General features: G+C 50.1%; 1 protein-coding gene across 2 annotated transcripts in view; it reads right to left on the bottom strand.

Moving 5' to 3' along the window:
• KIAA1671 (KIAA1671 ortholog) overlaps window positions 1-18,002 on the bottom strand; it is an 83,102-nt gene extending 65,100 nt beyond the window's left edge. The window contains exon 1 of one of the 2 annotated variants that reach the window (XM_054996042.1): window positions 17,953-18,002. The gene's annotated coding sequence lies outside the window, so the exon portion shown is untranslated. Of the gene's footprint in view, window positions 1-16,916; window positions 16,981-17,952 lie in introns of those variants that run through there. The other variant, XM_054996041.1, reaches the window with a different exon arrangement.
• Between the last annotated feature and the right edge of the window lie 4,580 nt (window positions 18,003-22,582).

Genomic DNA, 22,582 nt, shown 5'->3' with positions numbered 1-22,582 from the left:
GCAAACGGGCCCCAGGGGCATCGTGTGCATTAGTGTGAAGTTAGCCCGGGCCTCCGTTGCACTGCGCTGGGAGCACCTCTGGGAGCAGCAAAAGCAGAACCGGCGCCCCGCAGCACCTTAAAGGCTGACGAGATTTGTTCCTGCGTCAGCTTTTGTGAGCCACAGCTCACTTCATCAAGTGCACTGGAGTGCATAACAAGGAGGCTCCTGCCACAAATGACTGGTGTCGGAGGAGGTTACAAAGAAGGGCCAGCTTAGAACAAGGTCTAGTAATAAAATTGAGATAAGCCACCCACAACTGTTGTTGGCCACCCATAACTGTTGACAGATATGCAAAGCAGGATTAACATAAAATCTAGGGTGAGATAAGCCAATACAATAGGAAGTTACGAGAGGAGGAGCAGAATATTCCGGTTCAGCCATGCATCCAACCATCAGACCCTCCCTCTGAAGGTACCCAGGAGAGAGCCTTCTCAGCTGCGGCACCAAAGCTCTGCAAGGCTCCCCCCAGGGACAGGGAGAGCCCCCCCCCCGTCCCCCTCTGCTGCTGTCTTTTTTTGTTTTGTAGGGCGTTCCTTCAGTGACCCCTTCCTGCTCTACACTTTAATTATTGTTTTTATGTTTTTGTATTTGCATTATAGCTCTGGTTTTAATGATGCGGTTTTTGTTGGGTTTAATTGTTAAGATGTGCTTTTATTAAGTATACTATTAATTTGTTAAGACACCTTTTTGCCTCTGATAAAGGCAGAAAGACATAGTATACATTTTGAAAATAAATTTAAAAATACATCTGCTTATCCTGTGCTAGTTTTTATGTTAATCCTACTCTGCATACGTGACAACAGTTGCAGGTGGCCCTCACCCACTCTGATCTAATCTTCTTCTTAGCTCTTGTTTTAAACTTGCCTCTCTGTTTAACACCCCCCTTGTGAATGTAAATAAATGAACTTAATAGATGTGCGCTCCGGTTCATCTGATGAAGCAAGTTCTGATTTACAAAGCTTATGCTTGGTTAAATTGTTAAGGTGCCAACGGACTCCTGTTTTATTTTGCTCTGGAGGCCAGAAACACTGATGTGAGATTGGTCTGGACCCTCCAGATTCTGACTGTCCTTCAGGGTTTTCTACATTATCTCTGCTCCTCTCTACAAGGAGACAAGTTCATGCACATCCACTGACTCTAGAACACCTTTGCTGTGCAGCTGGTCACGGAAAGCAACACAGGTCATGCACAGATATACACGTCATCTGTTGTGAGTTTGCTTATTAATATTCAAAACATTTTAATGACAAATTTTCCATCCAACTTACGGTCCCCCCAAGGCAACAAACAATCAAAAACATTAAAATAACTTTGAGAATACATACACACACACACACACACACACACACACAACAGCAATTAAACCAAAAACATAAACAGGAAGGATGACAAGTGAGAGAATAACAAACTAAGCAAGTAATTTATCACCCACTGACAGAAGACAGTGATGGGGGGGGGGACTCTCCCTGGGGAGGGAATTCCACAGCTTTTGTGCCACAGTTGAGAAGGCACCTGCTTGATCTCAGAAGGCAAGGGCGCCCAAAGCAGGGCCCCTGAAGGTGACCTTAGCCGTCAGGTAGCTTCATAACAGAGACGGCAAGCCTTACGGTATGCTGGCTCCAATATGTAAGGTATTTAATGTATGGTTTTTCTATATTATGTATTGCTGTTTGGGGGGTAATGTTTAGCTGATCATGGATGGCACGGCATGGCAGCCCCAAGCCGTATTAGACTTTTAAGGTCAATACCAGCACTCTGAATTGGGTCCAGAAGCAAACTGGGAGCTAGTATAGGTGCCGCACCATTCTGTACTTTCACAATGGCAAGACGCGTTTGGGCCAGGAAATGCCAGGGCTGGCTCCTCAACTGCAGATATTGAAATGTGCCCCTGAAACTGACACGACACCTCTCTCGAACACAGAGAACCCCTACCTCTCCACACACACCCCGTCACAAAAATGGGGATCTCCCTCCCCCATGGCTATGTCCATGCTTCCTCCTCCTCCTCCTCCTCCCAGTAACCTGCACTCACGCTTGCGCTGCAGAAAGAGACACACGGAAAGAACTGAGAGTGGCACCCGCTGCCTCCACTGCACTTCCACTCTCCTCCTGTATGAACCCTCTGCCAAGGTTGTCGCGCTCCCACCTTCCTACTGGCCAATTCCTTGTTCCTCACCGCTGCCCAAAATTATTTGTGGCTTCACTAGTTACACCAAAATTACAACTGTCGTGATTTCTACCACTGGAAGCTATTGATTTTCCAACTTCTGCCTGTATTCTACCTCTGCTCCAATAAAATGTCAAAGCTATAAGAGCAAGAGTGCAGAGAAAGAATGGGCATTATCTATGCCACATTCAACAGTAATAAACAAACATCCAGGATAGAGCAGCAAATTGAGAAAGGGTTAATACATGCACACCATGTTCTTATACAAAAGCCATGGAAACACACATTCAGAAAGCCACCACAATCCTTCCCAAGAGGGAGAACTCTCCACCCACTGCCGAGAACGCTTTCCAAAACAATGGCCTGTCTGGGTTCCGCCCAGCATAAACAAACAGCCTTTCTGATTTTAAAGCTGGGATAGACCAGGTGAAGTATTAGGAATCCCAGCACGGCCGGACAGCTTTGATTCAGTGGCAGGTTCTCCAGTTGCACGGACAAGTGGACTCCGCAATCAACACAGCACTACCATCTACAGCCTGCATCTTTTTTGTCTGAAGCCTGAACTAATTACAGACTTCGGAAAACACAAAACCTAAAAAAAGAAAGGAAGAAAAATCCGGAAGTAAACATACCCATAAAGCAGAAAACAGACTGGACAAATATATGGAGCAGAGGTCCATCAGTGGCTATTAGCCACAGGAGATAGATGGTATTCTCTTTGTGGGGAGGTGGTGCTCTGTGTCTTGGTGCTGGAAGGAAGGCAGTGGGAGGGCTTCTGGTGTCCTGGCCTCACTGACAGTCCTTTAGATGGCACTGGATTTCTAGCCACTGTGTGTGACAGAATGTTGGACTGGATGGGCCACTGGCCTGATCCAACATGGCTTTGCTTATGTTCTTATGTTCTTATGTTCAGACAAGAATGAGCGTTCCTTTGTTTATGCTGAGACTCTTCCACCCACCCACCCAAACTGGGCCAGGCGAAGAGGGCATCTAGTTCAGCCTGCTGGCCAGATAACTATTGCCAAACAAGCCATAAGCAGGAAGAGAACCAGACAGCAAGTGGGGGAAGCCAGCAGCATTCCAAATGGCAATGTCCCATGCGCATCCGACAGCCACTTCAGAGCGCTGCAGCTTCAAGACCCGATGCATTAAACATAGCGCTCTGATTTGGTCCTTTGCCCCTTGTACGCTGCATAGTGGAATAATGCTGGAGACTCCCACACACGCACAGCTGCCTTCAAGTGAGTGAGTGTTAGGATGCAAAGTAACTCTCAAAGGCTTCACTTCAAGCAGTAAAAGCACTTTATTGATAAGCCACCAGTATCATGCACTTATTCCATCATTGCCAGGAATAACGGTTACACACAAGCATCAAGTAGATACAGGTTTCTCAAAGCGCAGGTAGGTACCTTCGAAACTCCCCCCCCCACCCCAGTCTAACAGTTCTCTGATTTCAGTGGGGACGTATCTAAGCAGGGAAACGGCAGGAAGGATGTTGGGGGTTTCCAAGGTCATGTAGGCGCTCCTTCCCATGTGAAGTACAGAGGGCCCCCGGCGCAGCTGGGAAAAGCACAGGGATAACAGGAAGAACCAAAGCTCCCATGCAGAGTTTCACATCGTGGGTAACATCTGCAGCTCTAGCAAGGGACAGCCTCCGCAGTAACCATAACACAAGCATTAAGCTACTAGCACAACAGCAAGGTGTGGCTGGGTACAACAGGTGATGCCAAACACCTGACAGTAAGACCCTCAGTCCGTCCCGGTCAATACTGTCTTCTCAGCCTAGCGGTGGCTCTCCAGTATCTCAAGGGGAGGCGTTTCCCATCACTGACTGCCTGGTCCTTAACTAGAGAAGCCAAGGATTGAACCTGGGACCTTCTGGATCCCAAGCAGGTACTCTGCCACTGAGCCACAGCCCGCCCCCCGCCCCAGCCCAGAGCATTTGGAGATGTTGACCATAAAGCACTGGTGCGTGGAGCTGAGCTGGTTGGTTCCAGTTGTTAATGAACAGAAGCACAAGAGCCTGGGCCGTCATGCAGCGCCCTTTCCCCGCCCCTGCCACCCCACCCCCGTCTCCCCAGGGGCCATCACAAGCAGTGCGGCTGCCTGCCTCCTTGCCCAGAAGGAACGATTATTACACTTCAGTTGATGAGAAGCTCAATTCAAAGTTGCCCACTGCAAGCCTGGGCGATTCCTACTTCTGGTTAGCTACAGGAGAGGCCTGGGCCAGGAGAGGGGCTGCATGAGCACTGCCCACCCGCCACTCTCCTACCAGCAAGGGGAGGACTTATGACAAGTAGCCGAAGGGGGCTGAAGTGGCCAGCAGCTGGCTTCCCCTTGACAGCAGCCGCGCACACTTCCCTAATAAACGGCTCGCCTTTTTTGCCACCTGAAAAGCCTCTCTGTGGAAAATCAATGACACAAGCGGAGGATTCCAAGTAAAATACTTAGAAATATGGCTCTCACATGCTTAGGTTAAATGGGATTGCCAACTCCAGACTAGGAATTCCTGGAGATCTGGGGGTGGAGCCTGGGAAGGATGGGGTTGGGGGGATGCAGTGCAGAGGGGTGTAAAGCCACAGAGTCCACCCTCCACGGCAGCCATGGTCTCCAGAGGGATTTCTCTCTGCCGTCTGAAGATCAGTAGTCCTTGCAACCTGGGTGTTGGCAAGTGTATGAGGGTGAAGGCACTTCCTCAGCACTTAGCAAGCTTGCCTAAAGTTATCATGGCCATCAACAGAACTTTGGGGCTTAACTTTATCTCCGTTCATATTCTTTTATGAAGGATGAAAAAGCAACAGTGCAAAACAAAGGCAAACAACAAAAGCAAAGGGCGGGGGGGGGGGGGGGAGATCTCAGAATACATCCAGCCGAACAGCTCTCTGAAGCCGGTTTTCAGGCAAGTGCTGTACAGAAGAGCGCTGCTGGGCCAGGCCAATCGGCCCGTCTGGCTCCGAAAACTCTTCCAAATAACGGTCAACCAACGACTCTGGAGGGCCAACAACAGGGCACACACAGGCCAAGGTCTTCCCCTGATGTGACTTCCCAGCACTGTGTGCGTTTCTTGTTTTGACTGTATTTATATGTACATTTGAAATGTTAATGTCTTGAATGTTTTAATATCTTGTGTTTGCTGCCTGGGAGGACCCCTCTTTGGACTGGAAGGTGGCATATAAATGTTTTAAATAAATAAATATTCAAAGGTTCACTGCCTCTGGATATGGAGGCTTCTCTTTAGTCACCACGGCTAGTAGCCACTGATGGACATCTCCTGCGTGAATCTAATTTCCTCTTATCTCCATGGCCATGGCTACATCCAGAGGGAGTGAATGCCACAACTTAATTTCTATGTTGAGTAAAGAAGTATTTCCTTTTGGCTGTCCTGAATCTATTGCTAGAACTTCACGGAGCCGCCCTGGGTTCCAGTAGCATGGGAGTGGGAGGAAAAGCTCTCTCCACTTCATACACGCCATGAATAATTTTATAAACCTCTATCACAGTCCCCTTATTTGTCTTTTTTCTAAACTGAAAAATCCCAGAATCTTCAGCCGCTCCTCATCAAAAAGATACTCCAAGCCTCTTGTTATTTTGGTTGCTCTCTTCCTTACTACTTCTAGCCCTGCAATGCTGTTCACAGTATTCCAAATGAGGCCATGCTCACTCACCCAAGTGAGGGAGAGCCTCCCAAAGCTCTTCACAATCCACCCTGAATAATTTGGTATCATCTGCAAACGCGGCTACTACGTGGCTCACTCCCAGACGCTTGCAATGCCCATCAGGGATGCATTCCATTTCCAGGGTTTTTAATTGTTTTCAGGCAACCTGGAGAGATGTGACTCAGGGCCCAGCATCCCCCCCCCCCTCCACACACACTCAGTGATTCTGTGGGGGAGTTTATTCCCCTGATGCTTTTGAACTTTCCCTGAGCCTTTATCTCTAGTCCAACAGTCACTTTCCAGGATACCACCCTCTCTTTCTTCTTTTAAAAACTCCCACTTGCACGTATCCCCCTCTTTCCTCTGCCTCTGCAGAAACCAAACACAAGGGCCGCATCTGCTAACATTCATGTCCTCCCACCCCATCGTCAAACTGTAGCCTGTGACTTCCTTAAGGCAAGGCAATCACCCTTTTCTTGGCACCTAGGATATCTTGTAAAGCGCCGTCCACATCGGTGGCACTTCGCAAAAAATGACAGTAGATTTAACAGTTTGCAAACAGACAATACGCAAGCAGTGCCATTACTACAACGACTCTTTAATCTATCCACCGAGTTCTAGATTTGGCAACAGGGACTATTGCCCAGGATGCTGTTCTTTAGACGCTTACTATCATTTAACAGCCATTCTATTACTGAATCAGCAACTTCAGACCAATGAAAGCCCACGGCTGTCACTATGACCTGCACTGTCCCTCTGAGATCACAGGCAGAGACGTTCTTCTTTACTGGCACATGATGCGTGCAATGCATAAGCTCTACCCAGTGAGCAAGGATGAGGCAGGTTTGCCAGTTTCACCAGAACAAGCCTCCTTCAAGCCTTGGTCACACCAGATGCTCCCCGCCTTCTTTGTGCCTTAGCACACAACCAGAAGTGCAGAGAGAAAATGCAAGGGAACACTTCTGCTTCCTGCTCACGCCTCACTTCTTCTTGCAGGCATACAGAACAGCTTGTTCGCAGCCCACGATCCCGACTGGGGCAAGCCATATACAAGAGCCGCTCTTAGGAGCCCAGAAGCTGCCTCTGCTCGTCTGGAGAAAGTCTCTGGGATACCAGGAGAAATCGCCTGTGAAGGAACAGGGCGAGTCCACGGCCTGAACCTGCAGCGCTGCCTAGTTCCTTTCTGCTTTGCTTGGGCCTGCCTGCCATGGTTCCACCAGGGCATGTGCTAAGGAGTAGACAGGGGAAGGCAGGCTCATTGCTCCCGTGGCAACCAGTTTCCAATGGTGCTTTGTGGGGAAGCAGGAAAGAAGCATGCCATGAAGTGCCTGCACATTCCCCTCATAGTCTACATGCTCTTGATCTACAAGGCCATGAACAAGAGCATTTGGCAAAACCCCACACTTGGCATCTGCCCCAGAGCATTTCTCCTACTCCACAGCATCCTACGCAAAAACAACACACAGCCCGTTTGTGCCCCACAGCAAGCACAGCTCTCTCCTGAGGTGCAGCTAGGGCTGTCAGGTCCCCTGGCAGGGGCAGGGGATCCCCTGCTCCCACCCTCTGTCACTAGCCACCTAGCCAGCAGGGCGAAAAGGCCTCCCGGGCATGCTCCCAGCACAGTGACATCAGTCCCGAAAGTGATGTCATCGCACCAGACCAGGAGCACGCGGGAGGAGAAAAACAAGGTGAGTGTTGCATCCCCCCGCCCCCCCCCCCCCACGGGCCAGGAGGGTAAGGGGACCTGGCAATCCTAGGGGCAGCCCTTCTCTTCCTGTCACCAGTAGGATCTCTCCTTAGGCTGAAATATGGTCAGACGTATTTGAAATGTAAGAACATTGATGTCTTTAGAAAATGTATATGCTGCCTCTCCAGAGATCTTGAACAAGGCAGCTAACAAATTCAAAACATGATAAAATTAACAAACTATTAAAAATCCATCCATTAAAAACAAGCCAGGGCATAGAAATTACATACCACTTAGTAGCCTTAAATGATCTCATAAAACTGTTCTCAAATTAGCAAACTAAGAACAATTTTAAAACCTCTTGAATTAAAAGCCTACGTAGAAAGAAATGTTTTGCCTTAATGCTGAAAATACGGTGTGGTAGGTGCCAGGCAAGCCACAAGGGTAGAGGTGGTCAACAGCAATCATCTCCTGCTCTAAGCTGGCCTTGCCAGAAGTCCACAATATACCAGCCCACTGCTCGTATACATATACATTAACAACACTTAAAGGAGGAAATACAACTTTTCAGGTAGCTGGCTACTTGGAGGTGAATCTCTCCTGCTACAGGCAAATTCTTTGCAAAATTAAAAATAGAAGAATTAAAACCATGAACATAATAGAAATCTTTTCAAAAGCCCTTAGAACTGTAAAGAATGAGAAACTCACATGTAGAGGAAGTTTTCCCCCAGAACTGTCCTGAAGGAGCTGGTCAGTGCATTACTCATTTCAAAAAGACACAATCCTCAGAAGTGGTTTAAGCATCCCTTGACCGAGGCTACAAACGGCACGACAAAAACCACCTGCAAGATGAAGGCGCCACAAAGGCACACGCGTGTCCCTCCCTCCATACCCCCTTGCATTTCAGCAGCTGGCAGCATTCAACATTCTTACAGATGCAATTAAAGCTAATATGAAAATTATTGGCAAAAGAAGGGAGGATTGCAAAGGGGTAGCCATATTAGTCAACTGGAGCAAAATAAAACAAAAGTCCAGGGGCACCTTAACGACTAATATATATATATATATATATTTTCAATTACTAGAAATATAAGCTACAGAGTAAGTGGATTAAAAAATATAGAAATTAATAAAAGGGAATCTTGAAGGTATATGGGGCACTAGTTACATATATAATGGCTTTTTATATCTAGATGGATGATTATGTGTCTTGTATGTGAATCTCATAAATGCTTATGGCCTGTTGTAACCCCTCCCTATATATTATAAAAACCCAATATTTTTTTTTTAAAAAGACTAATATATATATATTTCAATATGGTTTTTGTGAGTCATAGAGAAAATCATCTTGGGATTTCTGCGTATGGGGAAGATGACTGGGGAGACGGAAAGACTTTCCTGCGTTCTCTCAGCTGCAAGAGAGGGCAAACACACGGCAAAGATGCTCTTTGGCAAGATGATCAAAAAGCCATTTGCATGTAAATGGTTGTTAGTAATATAGAGCCATCGAAGTGCATCACAAATGACGTAAATGACGTAAATAAAATACATAATAGTAGCCTGAATAACCCTAACTAACCCAAGCTTGTCAGAGCTTGGAAGCTAAGCAAGGTCAGTCATGGTTAGTACTTGGATGGAAGACCACCAAGGCGGCCAGGGTTGTTCTGCTGAGGCAGGCAACAGCAAACCACCACTGAACACCCCACAAGGTCACCCTATCTGCTGCAACTTGACAGCACTTTATTATCAGTACACAGCGTTTTGCAAAAACAGCAGCTGTGCAAGCCTTTCACCAGGGCCAGACGCAACGCAACAAATCTGTGAAGAAGCCTGCTGTTTCCCCAGAACTATGGCTGGATGTTAAGCAGAACCAGTCCCTGCCCTGAAGGCCTCAGCACCTTTTCAAACTGATGACGGAGGGGGACATGGGCAGTAAAGGATGAAGAGGAGTCAGTGCAGGGACAAGGGCTTGGGTGGCCAGGCCTGTGCAATCTCGTACGACACACACAAATTCCTAGAGGACTGAGCCACGGTGTCACTCTCAGATGCCCCCATGGAAGAGACAATCTGCTCATCTAGCATAATATTCTGATGTGCCAAAGAGAATAGAGCCCTAAAGACCACAAGCCACCCCCATCTTGTAGCTGCAGGTCCAGACAGGCAGCTTGACCTTCCACCCTACACAGTGATCTCTGGCTACATCCACCAAGTATGTCCCCTCCTCAGTAGTAGTTCGTAGGCTGCAAAACAGGGCTTTGTTCTCCAGACAGTAGCCTCATTATTTCACAATTATTCAATAAGCCAAAAGCACATGTTGCCACCCGAGTGAACCAATGGAGGACGGGAGCAACAAAACCAGGCAGGAGTCTGGACAGATACTTATCCCCCTTCATTCACAGAGAGAGGGCATTTGGCGGAAAGTGAACAGTTTTTAATCGTCTGGGCTTTTTAAAAAATTGTGACTCGTAATAATTTTAATGATATTTTAATAATTTGTTGTTCATTAAGTTTGTGTCCTTGGAGCTCCTGCCTCTTTATTAGCCATCTTGAGGCAAACGACATAAGGTGGGCTAAAAATATTTTAAACAAATAAATATGGATATTACATTTGCCCACAACTGGAGAAATACTGATACTGCTGCCAATAAGTATTTGCATTCTACCTGACAATAGGCTTATACTGGCTGCTTCATCTCTGCTAGGATGGCCTCATTCCCTTCCCAGCATATTACTGAACAAAAGAAATCTAAATTTCTCTCTCTTCACCCCCCCCCCAAAAACATTCTCTACCAAGGCAGTGCCTAAAGCCACGCAGTTCCACCTTTTCAGATCTCCTGTACAAATCTTACATGTAGACCTGAGGACAAGTCACAACACTGCAGCACAGCTGTCTCCAAATGTTATTGGCAGAAACACACGGAGCCGCCTCCTACCCACACAGACCACGGGCCTATCAAATGCACTCTCATCCCCAGCGACTGGCAGAGGGTCTCAGGGGGAAGCCTGCCACGTCCCCTACTACCGAGTCCTCCCACCCAGAGAGGCTGGGGACTGAGCCAGAGCCCTTCTCCGGAAGCTCCAGCTCTGGGAAGAGTCAACCACACAGGAAGATCTTGTGTCACAGTCCACGGCACACTTTGAGAAGATGGCTCGGACCCAGAGCAGGGTTTCCCTGTGCGAAAGGATTTCTGCCTGCAGAGTGCAACTGTCTCTCCTCCTCCCTTGCACTCCAACCCAAAATGCCCCTCAAATGCCTCCCCTGGGGGGACAAGAGACCCCAGAAGTGGCCTTAGGGGCTATAATGTATGTGTGTGTGTGTGAAAAAGTCACATTGCAAGCAGAAATCCTTCCACACACGGAAACACTGCACTGGATCCAAGTCAGTACAAACACATTTTAGACAAAGACGTTACGATCAGTTTTGAAGCAGATGATCAACCTAAGTCAGAAAAAAGCAAGGAGAAAATCATTTAAAAATTCTAATACACAAAACAGAAATAGGCAGAAAAAACAACTGATGGGAAACAAATACTCCATAAAAACTGAGCAGATCAATACCCTTTAAATACTGAAACCACAAGGAGTGGAAATGTTCTCAAAGAGAAATGTTTCCAGTGCTTTATTTTTCGACAGAAAATGTGCCGTTTCCAAACGTTCATTGTTTCGTAAAATTAACAACAATGGATGCAATTGCCAGTATAATTGTCGCCCTTGGCAGTATGGGCCCCAGACAGGCTTCCTTGACCCCTGCTGGAGTGGGTGAGGCTCCCTTTGGATCTCTTCCCTGTCCCCGGCTCAGGGCTGGATCGCTTTGGGGTTGCTTTTCCTTTTTCAAGAAGAGTCCCCTTCCCCACAGGAAAGCGCAGGGGATGCAGCGACGCTTCCCTTCCGTCTCTTCTCCCACCTCCCCCTCCCAACTCCAGGGCCACAGCCAAGTCCTCCTCCCAGAGGCTCACTAGCTCTTCTGAACTCTGTGGGCCTACTCATTGGCATCACTTCTGGCCTGGCCATATTCATATCTGGCCAAGCTGGTCCTCCTAACATGCTTCCACCGCCCAGGTCCCAGAGGGCTCCACCCTGGCTCACAACAATATGAAGCAAGCTTGACCATGTCTGAATCATCATCCATGTTTTCAGATGATTATCCCTAGGAAGTGCGTGTATGGTTTTACTGATCTGTAAATTGGCAGGGGAGGGAGATAAGACCACGAATAGTAACAACAACATTCGATTTATATACCGCCCTTAAGGACAACTTAATGCCCACTCAGAGCAGTTTACAAAATATATTATTATCATCCCCACAACAAAACACCCTGCGCGGTGGGTGGGGCTGAGAGAGCTCCTAGAAGCTGTGACTGACCCAAGGTCACCCAGCTGACTTCAAGCGAAGGATCAAACCCGGTTCTCCAGATTAGAGTCCTGCCACTCTTAACCACTACACCAAACAATTACCTACAATAATTTAAAAAATTAAAAAGAAATTATGAATTCGCCTGATTGGTTGTGTGGGTCAAATCAAAATCAAAGCTAAAATTCTTATTTATATACCTCCGCTCAGGAAGACTGCAAGCACCAATTTACTATGGAACCGACGAGTAATGCAAGATTCAAGACCAGCAACACCTTAAGGACAAACAAGATTTTCTGGGGTATAAGCTTTTGAGAGTCAAGCTGTACCTGACCAAGGGAACTTTGACTTTAAAAGCTTATATCATGGGTAATTTGTTGATCTTCAAGGTGCTACTGGGCTCAAATCTCGCTCTTCTAACACAGACCAACCCACCAGAAACAAGCAATGCAAGTAATGCTACAGACAGCAACAGTGAACTGAGGTGTCCCAATGGCCACCATGGAAAAGAGCTAATGCCAGTGACGACCCAGCAGAGCAGACGGCCACATCCACGGCAGATCAGGCAGTTCCTTGGGTTTGCTAAAATTTGTGTGTCAGCTGCCAAATCTTCAATGCCTTCAGTTTTTTTTCTTACATTTAAACAATGCAAGGAAGCATGTATTACATTGTTTCAAAATTATTAAAAGTTCTATTAAAAAATTCACATAAAGCTTTGAATTTGCTTACATATAACTGTGCTGAAATATTACATGTACCAATGACATTCTAAAACTGAAGACAATCTCAGAATTACCTGTGTGCAACAGATGGTGATGCACCTCGCTCAGTACACTATGGCTTGCCAGGGGACTCCGGGAAGCAGAACGTGGGAGAGACTCACCCCATCTGTCCCTGGTAAAAATCTCAGAATCAAAAGCTACAAGGCATCCCAATGAAAAAACATGCCCCCTACAGCATACGCCATGGCTGCCAAAGGAGTGCACCACACAAGGGACTCCACTAGCAGCAGTACGTTCTCGTGTCACATTTCCAGCCAAGGCCAGCAACGCTTCCCACTGTCTGTGCTGCTACCTCCAGAGCAGGGGAACTGTAGTGTTGCACCATTGTACGTCTTATGTGGCACGCTTTCTAAAATTACTAACACCTGCATTATTGTGAACTCTCCAACTGGTTTGACCAGAAAAACGGGCATATCAATCCCTGTGCCTCTACTTGGCCCTGATCTCGGGCCATTCAGGTTAATGGGTGATTCAACACCAATTCCTGTGAGTAAATTACAGTTTATAAGGTACTCTCAATCTGCACAGCTCTTCACTGAAAAACAGAAACAGGTAGAAATACAGAACGCCTCGTCTTCACGGCACACGGGATCAAGAGAACCAGAGCAGTGCAGTGGTTGGACTAGGATCTGGGGGCCCAGGTTCCAATGCCCCCCCTGCCATGAAGTTTGCTAGGTGACCTTGGGTCAGCCACTCTCTCTGAGCCATTACAGGCAGGACTGCAGTTATAGACTCATGACAGTGCATAGTTTGAAATTATTAAAGAAAGTCCTTACCAAGGAAGCATGACTCATCCTTCTTGGCCAGTGAACTTTAGCAAGAGTACAAGACAACCATTCCATTCAGGTAAGGAAGATCCATCCTCCTATGGTCTGTTAAGACTGAGCACCATACCAGTCAGTCAATGCAAACATAACACACTAGATAGACAAGAGGAACACGCAGAACTCGGCAGAGGATACAAGGCTACAACTCAGAGATTCTGCACACTGTGCTGAAAGAGAACCTAGGGCACACCTGTGGCACACAGTATCTGGGTACAAAAAATACCCTGGGCCAGCCTAGTTTGCATATGGGTGTATGGGGGGGGGGGAGAGACACACGCACAGAGCAGTTGACAGAATTTCACAGTTGCCCTGGAAACACCAGCCACCCTTCTCCTTGCCATGAAATCTTCTCATAATTGCCACTGAGAAAAAGTCTTTTATGACGGATATATTCCCATATGTTGCAATTCCCAAATGGCACTTACAAATTCTTTTAATTGTTTCAATTAACAGATCATCTTTAACACATTTATATCATTCAGAGAAAGACACTCAAAATCATTTGTATTAAAATTCCTCTAACGGAAGATGCTGGGGGGTGTGGGGTGGGGGAATCCAAACCTGAAAGCATAAAACGGAGTGCCATGTGGTACAGTGAGTACATCTGCCCCCTGCCATCTGCCAAAGACCTTTCCTAATGCTACTTTAAACAAAGAAAATGAAAAAACGTTCTCCAAGCCAGATGTGAAGAACGCACCTGCCTTCCTTTCAGATTAATGGATCAGTTCATTACACAACAGGCAGGGCATCATCCAACGGGATTTAGGGAAGCCATTTGAGGCTAAAACTGAACAGGGCACACACAGAAGGGAATCAAAAAGCAGCCCTGCAAATCTGAGGGGACGTTTTGTTTGCCAAAAACAGCGCACCAACACCACACAAGGCACATCAGATTGGGACATGTAATGCTGCGGCTAAAGATGCCCCAAACCAGAGCGCAGATCACACTGCTCAATGCCTGACTTGTCCGATGGCTCTGTTGAAATGAACAAGGGCAACTGGGCCCCGCTTCTACAGCTACAGCTCCTTCACAGACACAAGCCAGTGAGCAGAGGTAGGTCCTTATATGACTGGGCAATGGGCTTCCAATGACCACGCAAAGGGACCACTCTGGACCTTTTGCTGCTGCAGAGACCCAAGCCTGCCCCTTGCAATGCTAAGGCTCCCACCTCCTCAGAAGTGGCTGCTGGAGCAAGGAAGAGTTCACCATGAACAAAGCAGAGCTTAAGTACTGTAAACAAAGGGAGATGTTTTGGTAGGCACAAGGCAAGCTGCATTTATTTCGTTTATATCCCAATGGGGGTCCCAATGGTGATCCAAGCAGCAAATGGTTCTCCTTTCCTCCAAGTTTATCCTCACAACAACAACCTTGTGAGGTAGGTTAGGCCGAGAGTAGGTGACTGGCCCACAGTCCTCCAGCAAGCTTCCATGGCAGAGCAGCGATTCAAACCTGGGCCTCCCAGACGCTAGCCTGACGCACACACTCATGAGTAAAGGGGCTCTCTGGAAAGAAACAGTAAAACTGTTCCTCGATTGACCCACTGCAGAGCAGAGTTGGAAGGACTACATGACTGAATGCTCCCCACTTCAAAAACAGAACACATCCTGAAACCAGCTCATCAAGGAACAGGCCACAGGGCAACCCTGCTCCCCAAGATGCTGCTTCTCTAAGCAGAAAGAATTGTTTCCTTTGCACTGGAGAGGGGGGTATTAATGCACGCAGTCCCTCAGTACTCCGAGGTACTCCAGCTCAAGAAAAGTGGAAGGCAGGCACGATGCAGCCTTACACCCAATCAGACCCTTGGCCTGTCAAGGTCCGCGCTGGGGCTGGCAGCAGCTCTCCAAGATCTCCAGGAGGGGTCTTTCACATCACCTACAGCCTGATGTTTTCACGTAGAGGTGTTTGGAGATTAAACTTGGGATCTTCTGCCTGCAAAGCAGATGCTCCACCCCTGAGCCACACACATACCCAGTTTCACCTCATAATAAGAGGCACCTGGCATCTATGGCCTTCAAAAAGCCCAGAGAATCCAGGGTTTAGAAGAGACTTGAAGGTAGGTATCTCGTGACTGACTCCAGCAAACCAGCAGCAGCTGCTGCACGGACATTCCAGTCAACTATATCTTTAAAACTGAGAGTCTAGGGTCAAATAACACCTTGACATCCTCTGGAGTAACCCTATGAAGCCTTATAGTACAAGCCTATGCAAACTTACTCCATTTGGTTTCAGTGGGATTGAGCTAGAATAACCTTACACAGGACTGCACTGCTTTAGGCTGATCCTGCACTGGGCAGGGGGTTGGACTAGATGGTCTGTATGGCCCCTTCCAACTCTAGGATTCTCTGATTCTATGACTGTGGTCCTAATGACAGCCGTGAGTGAAGGCAGCCCCTCCCCCCAAATGAAGGGGACCTTACTTACTCTCAAAAGGCAGATTCATCAACAAACAAAAGCGTGTGCGCTTTCGAGGCTTGCCGGAGGTTGGCAGAGACCCCTAAGCCACGCTATCAGTTTCCAATAAAAAATAAACAATAATCCTGGAACATCACAAGGCTAAAGTGCTATGATGCCACTCACTGACAAAGGTCCCATTAATCCCATCAAAGGTCCCATTAATCCCGTCAACTGTCTTGCTTTGGAAGGACTGACCGATAAACAAATCCAGACGATTACCATGCCAGAAGACACAATGAAAGTACTGGGATATTTGTGAACAGAAAGCAACCAAATCCTCAATCTAAACGCTTTGCATGAATCAACAAATACGCCAGGAGGCTTCAGTGCTATCTCCTGTAACAACACAGTGCACATTGTCAGCAAGGATGCTGCTACCCAGGGAGAACACAGCGGCAGACCTGTACCTAATCAGTGATTTATCCGATTTGTCTGCAAATACTCTTATTCTCTGATTCTTGTTTCTTGACATACTCCCCCAGGCTCACATGACCTCAAGGATCCCTTTGCGAACCCTGTGATACGTATGAAACATACTGTGGTCTAAAAAACTCACTGGGGAAGCTAATGTGACATTTTACCTTAAACTGCCACAGCACATCTTTTAGAAGTTCACATTTTTATCTATATTATAAAACAAAACCAGAGCGGGGGGGGGGGGGGTCCTGACATTAATGCTAACTGTACAGAACCCCTCAAAGAAGGGCTGCTGCTGCTGCTGTGCCCTCCCCCTGCACCAGCTTATAAATGCCACCTGGGGGTTTCCTCTCCCCTCCAGTTTACTGTGAAGACAGCTGACAGGAAGAAAATGGGTTCATTGGAAATGTGGTGCTGGAGGAGAGTTTTGCAGATACCACGGATGGCCAAAAAGACAAATAAGTGAGTTCTAGATCAAATCAAGCCTAAATTCTCCCTAGAAGCTAAAATGACAAAACTGAGGCTATCTTACTTTGATCACATCATGAGAAGACAAGATTCTCTGGAAAAGTCAATAATGCTAGGAAAAGTGGAAGGCAGTAGGGATGGAGGAAGATCTAAAACGAGATGACTGGACTCAATGAAAGAGGCCACGTCCTCCTGTTTGCAGGATCGGAGCAAGTCTGTTAATGGCAGGACGTGTGCGAGGTCTTTCCTTCACAGGGTCACCCTAGGTTGGAGGCGACTTTGCTGTGCCTGGAGGAAATCAATGATTAATATCCTCGGAGGGAGAGAGGGCAAACAATGCCATCAGCCAGGGAGCCCAGCCCAGCCGCATCACCCCAAACACGGGCGGACAGACGACCCCGCGCGCGGCTCCTTTGCTTGTCCCATCGGGGCTCTCCTGAGGAACGGCAGGTGCAGGAGGGAGGCGCTCAGCGGACGCCTGCCGTGATTTCGAGGCGGGCGGGCGGGAGGGGAGGGGAAGCGCCTCGCGGGCCCTCCAGGCCGGCCCAGCAAGCCCCCTGCCCCGTCAGCCGCCGGCCCGGCCCGGCCGGGCCCCCCGCCCGCTGCCCGCCGGCCAAGGAGAGGGGCTGCGAGGGGGGCGCAGTCGGCGGGGACCCGAGCCCGCTCGCTGCCATTTTCCTCGCCTCCTAATCCCGTCAGAGCGGCCCGGCTCCCGCCGCGCAAAGGGGCGGCCCGGGGCGCCCCCCTCCCCCCAGGCGGCCTCCCGCCCCCTCGCAAATCTCTGCGCGGGGAAGCGAAGCGAAGCGAAGCGCGGCAAGCGACAGGCAGCCGGCCGCTCCGCAGGCGCCGGGAGCCGCGCTCCTCCGGCCGTGGCAGAGACGCGCGGGGGGCTGCAGGGCGGGAAAGCCCGGGCGGGCAGGGGCGGCCCCGGCTGGATGGCCTCGAGGGGTCCCGGGGGGCGGCGGCGGGCGAGGGGGCTGCCCGGGGCGCCGGCGGGGCTGAGGCGCTGCCCCTCAGGGACGGGCCGGGCCCGGCCGGGCCGGAGGGGCCTCCGCGGAGCGCTTCGGGGGCGGGGCCAGGCGGCCCTCGGCAGTCCTCACCTGCGTCGGGCGGCGGAGACCGTTGGGCGCGCGGCCGGCTCTGCTCGCGGGACTGGCCTCTGCCGCCGCGCAGCCGAGCTTGGCCGGGCTGGAGGGGAGGGGCGTGGCCTCGGCGGCCGCGGGCGCGTGAAGGCGAAGGGGCGGGGCCGGCGCAACCGAACCCTACTCGGGGACGGGGGTGGAGGGAAGCGCCTCCGTTGCCACGGCGACCGCCGGAGAGGGGCGGGAAGGAGCGGGAGGCGAAGGGGCGAGGGGAGGGGCCCGTCGCCGAGCGAGGAGGCGGGCCGGGGGCGTGGCTGCGGCCGAGGCGGGAACGGGCGGCGCCGGGCTTCGAGTTCGACTCCCGCCTCCGCCGACTTGCTGTGGGGTGGTCCGCTGAGCGGGCCAGCCCTGAGCGATGGTCCTTCTTGGGCTCGAGAAAGCAATCCGGGAGCAGGGCGCCCTCGAAAATGTTATGAGGCTTTTAAAGCAAGAGCGCCTCTGAACATGTGCCGACTGCCTTTCCTCGCCCCAGTCCTTCTTGACCCCTCTGGTCAAGAGGCGGAGGCTGACAGCAAGCTTGTGGCCTTGATGCATTCCCACTCACCCACCCCCGGCCTTTTTTTTTTAAGTCTACTTTTTTCTTTTCTTCACCTGGCCTCTTTCATGTAGGGTGCCAACCTCCAGGTTGTTATTCTTCCCTGGGTGAAGCTGGAATAGATATTTTAAGAGTGTAAGTACAAAAAGAATAATGACCTATATAGCGATATAAATATTTTGGGTGTCTGTTCATCTTGGTTTTGGATTCTACATATTAATGCTCCGTTGGCAAGATCTCTTTTGTTCGAAATGTACTTTAATTGCCAATCATTTTTCAATTTTTGTTCTTCCATGGAGCTCAGAGCTGTGTAGATTTCTTTCCTCCTGGCCGCAGCCCAGGGAAATTTCACCAGGCTGTGAGAATGTGATCCTCCCAATGTTACCAACAGTGTGATCCACTGATCCCAGTAGGCTTAGATGGTCGTAACACTACATAGGAATTGAACCTGAATCTGCCTAGTGCAACTCACTAACCACTACGCCACTTTGCCTCGTAACATGGACGAGCTTCCTTTCCACATGACTTCCGTTTCCTTTTTCTCCTCATGTGTCTTATCACAGAAACAAGCTCCCAGCCTCCGAGTGATTTAGTCCGCTGAAGGGCCAACCTGCTTCTCCCATCTCTAAACTCAACTTTCCATCTGATGCGGGACATGAGGCTCAGTTTGGCAACACACACCAGAATGTTTTCCACCATGGGGAGGGGGGACGGGACTTCCTACACTCTGACCATGCTTCTTGTTGGCTCTTGACGGATGCAGCACTGTCAAGAGTTCACCCACCTCTGGGTACAAAGTAGCCAATCTGTGGCTATCAAGGCAGCTTTGTGAGAAATTTGGGTTTCTGCCAAATGTCTGAAATGCCTCACCCCAAACAGAATCTACCATGAAGGTTCAATTGCTCAAACTGGGGCTCTGTGTAGGAAACTGAGTGTACCTTTCCCTTGCCTGTTTGGTGTAGCGGTTAAGAGTGATGGTAGTCTAATCTGGAGAGCCAGCTTTGATTCCCCACTCCTCCATTTGAAGCCAGCTGGGTGACCTTGGGTCAGTCACAGCTCTTTCAGAGCTCTCTCAGCCTCACCCACCTCTTGGGATAATTGTCATGAGGATAATAATAACACGCTTTGTAAACTGCTCTGAGTGAACGTTAAATTGTCCTGAAGGGTGGTATATAAATCAAATGTTGATGTTATTACTCTTCATGGTCCTATCTCCCTTCCCTGCCAACTTACAGATTTATTTGCACAAACACCCAGGACAGCAGTCTGAAGTTGTTTTGTTCACCTACCAAAAATGGCCAAGGTGTCACAGCCAAGGTATGACATACAACCTGTTTTGGGCTGCCAAACTTAATTCAGGAACATCTTCTCTTAAAGATGATATAGCAACATACTTTAAGAACAAAGAAATATTGCATAAGGACACAAAATGCCTGTGGACTACACCTGGAGTTTCCTTGGCTATTCAGAAGCTTTGGGCACCTGATTCTGTTCTAAGTTTGCTGTCCACCGTCCGGGATCTGGCAGAGGCTGCATGGGCGGGGGCAGCAATGTCTTAAATAAAGAATGGATACCGCCTCCAGCTACAGAACGGAGACAAACAGGACATCTAAAGTTCAATAAAGGAATGCATAGATTACCGTAGATTACCATCAGTTTACCTCCTGACCTTTGTGCGCCTTGGGATGCTGCAGACGCCTGAATGTAAAGAAAAGAGGTCAGAGTGTTACTCTGCGTGTGGGATCACTACAGGCCGCTGATGGTTAGTTTCATAACCCTTAAAAGTCAGTGCAAAGCATTTCTGCGAATGGGGGGCTCACCCAGCTCAGTCTGTGGACTTGTAACAAGCAGGGATTTGACAGTGGCGGTGCTGGCCTAAGCAGGATGCATGCCAGGGCCAGAGTCAGAGCGCGGGCGCCTTCCTCCAAGCCTCTTTCCCGCTTCCTGTCCACGGTCCGTGTGCAGCACACTTTTCATGCCTTTAGTCCCAAGTGTGGGGTTTTCAGAAAGCTTTCGGTGTTTCCAGGCCGCAACAGGTTGAAGGATTCCTTGCTCCAATCAAAAGGCCGCTACTGAGCCAATCCACAGGGTGGTCTCCTCCGGTGCAGCCCCACTGAGAGGGGCCGGCAGGGCTCAAGGGCGTGGCCCGAGCTGCTGCGCCTCCCTGCCTCACTGTAACGGAGCCGGCACAGGACAACATCCAAGGGGACTGGGCCTTGCCCCAACTGGAGTCCCATCTATTAACCATCAGGCTCTTCCTGGAACAGCCTGGGCTTGGGGGGCTTTGAGGTGCCCCACTAGCAGCAGCGGTCCCTGCCTCCCCCTTCCAGGCCACTGGGCAGAACCAGGGGGAGCTGCTGTAGCCTGGCGGCTAAGGGGTCCGCTTGTGAATCAGCAGTCTGCCAGTTCCACTCCCACTTCCACCCTGGAGCTCTGCAGGTGGTCTTGGGCCAGCCCCTCCTCTCAGCCCAGCTCCCCAGCTGTATTGAGGGGTAGTAATAACACTCCATTCACTGCTCTGAGTGGGCACTAATCTGTCCAGAGGAGCCGTGTATAAGCACTTCCTTCCTCCTCCTTCCCCGCTCAGGGCAATATCCCTCTCCAAACCCCCGTCCGTTTTCCCTTGAGGGATGTCCGGGGACGAGCTGCCTGCACCCCCCCGGACTTGCCACAGCCACAGCACCCGGCCCCTGTGAAAGGCGTACCACCACCACAGCAGGCAGAGTGGTGGGACGCCGGTGCCTGGGGGAGCCACAGATGGGCAAGAAGGCAGCCCGCGGACGCCTGGAGGCCCGGGAGCAGCTGCAGACAAGCCTCAGACCTCTCCCCAGGCACAAGGCACCAACATGCCCAAACAACCAAGAAGACAGGTAGAAAATCCCCCTGCCCAGGCGCACATGGGGTGGAGCTGGCAAGCTGGGCGTCAGGCACACAGAAATGCCACCTGCCCAGGGGACCTGTCTAACCACACGCATGCCCCTGGAGGGGAGGCTACCAGGCCACCTTGCCTGGAAAGACCCTACCAGCCCCATCCTCCAAGTAGGGGATAAGGGGAAAGGGAGAGGCCGGAGCTGGGGAGAGACACTTGGGAGCCTCCCCAGCTGGCCCAGATCAGGAACAAGCAGCCCAGGAGAGGAAGGGTGGAGAGCAGAGCAGGAAGCCCTATAAAGGCAGGCTCAGTAGGGAGCCAAGGGGAGAGAGTTGAGGAGTGGATAGAGAGAGAAGCGAGCATGCGAGGGCGACAACGACAACAGGGCTGCATATAGAAGGGAGTGAAAAAGGAGGCTGCAGGCAGTCAAGGCGATGGAGTGGATGAGAGGGTGCATGGGTGATGTATACCCTCCCTCCAGTCACGAACCCAACACTGGCGACAAGCCTCAGGGTAGCCTCCCCGAAGCACCCGCCAGGCACGAGAGTGCCCTGTGTAGCGGTGCCCCAGCTGATATGGGGCAAGGCTGCTTACCTGAAGGCCCAGCAGGACACCAAGGGGCCAAGTGCAGCTGTGCCCCAGCCGAGGTGGGGTGAATCTGCTTACCTGAAGCCCCCGACAGACAGCTGGGCGCCAAGGGTAGCTGCGCCCAGACAGGGGCCTGACAAGGGACTCCCAAGGGCCACCCCGTGCAATGGCAAACATCTGTGCCCCCCCCTTCGGTTCCTCAGTTGGCACTCTCCCCTACCTCCCCTTTTATTTGGCCGCTTCTCTGGGTTTGCTTTTATTTGGTTTCTTTGCTTTTATTTCACAGTCCCCATGAATGTGCCAGGAGAGATTTGACTACAAGAAACTTTTCCGATGCTCCCACCAGATTTGGATCTGTGTGTGAAACCTTACAGGAGCTACGCAAATACGGCCACAAGCAATGTGTAAGCAGGAAGCAACAGCCGTGGCAGGAAGACGCCCCAGTGCTGGTGAGTCATCCCAGAAATGCACGGAGACGGGCGGAGAAGCCAAGCTGCAGGCCTAGGTGGCACCCGGAGGGCTGGTCTTCGCTGAGTCACACACACACCTGGAGCCCCTGTGTACCCAGGGATGTCTCAGTTTCTGAAAATACCAAA

The sequence above is a fragment of the Eublepharis macularius genome, chromosome 13 (assembly GCF_028583425.1).
Source record: "Eublepharis macularius isolate TG4126 chromosome 13, MPM_Emac_v1.0, whole genome shotgun sequence".
NCBI classification, from domain to species: Eukaryota; Metazoa; Chordata; class Lepidosauria; order Squamata; family Eublepharidae; genus Eublepharis; species Eublepharis macularius.
This window is presented reverse-complemented; position numbering and strand designations above follow the sequence as displayed.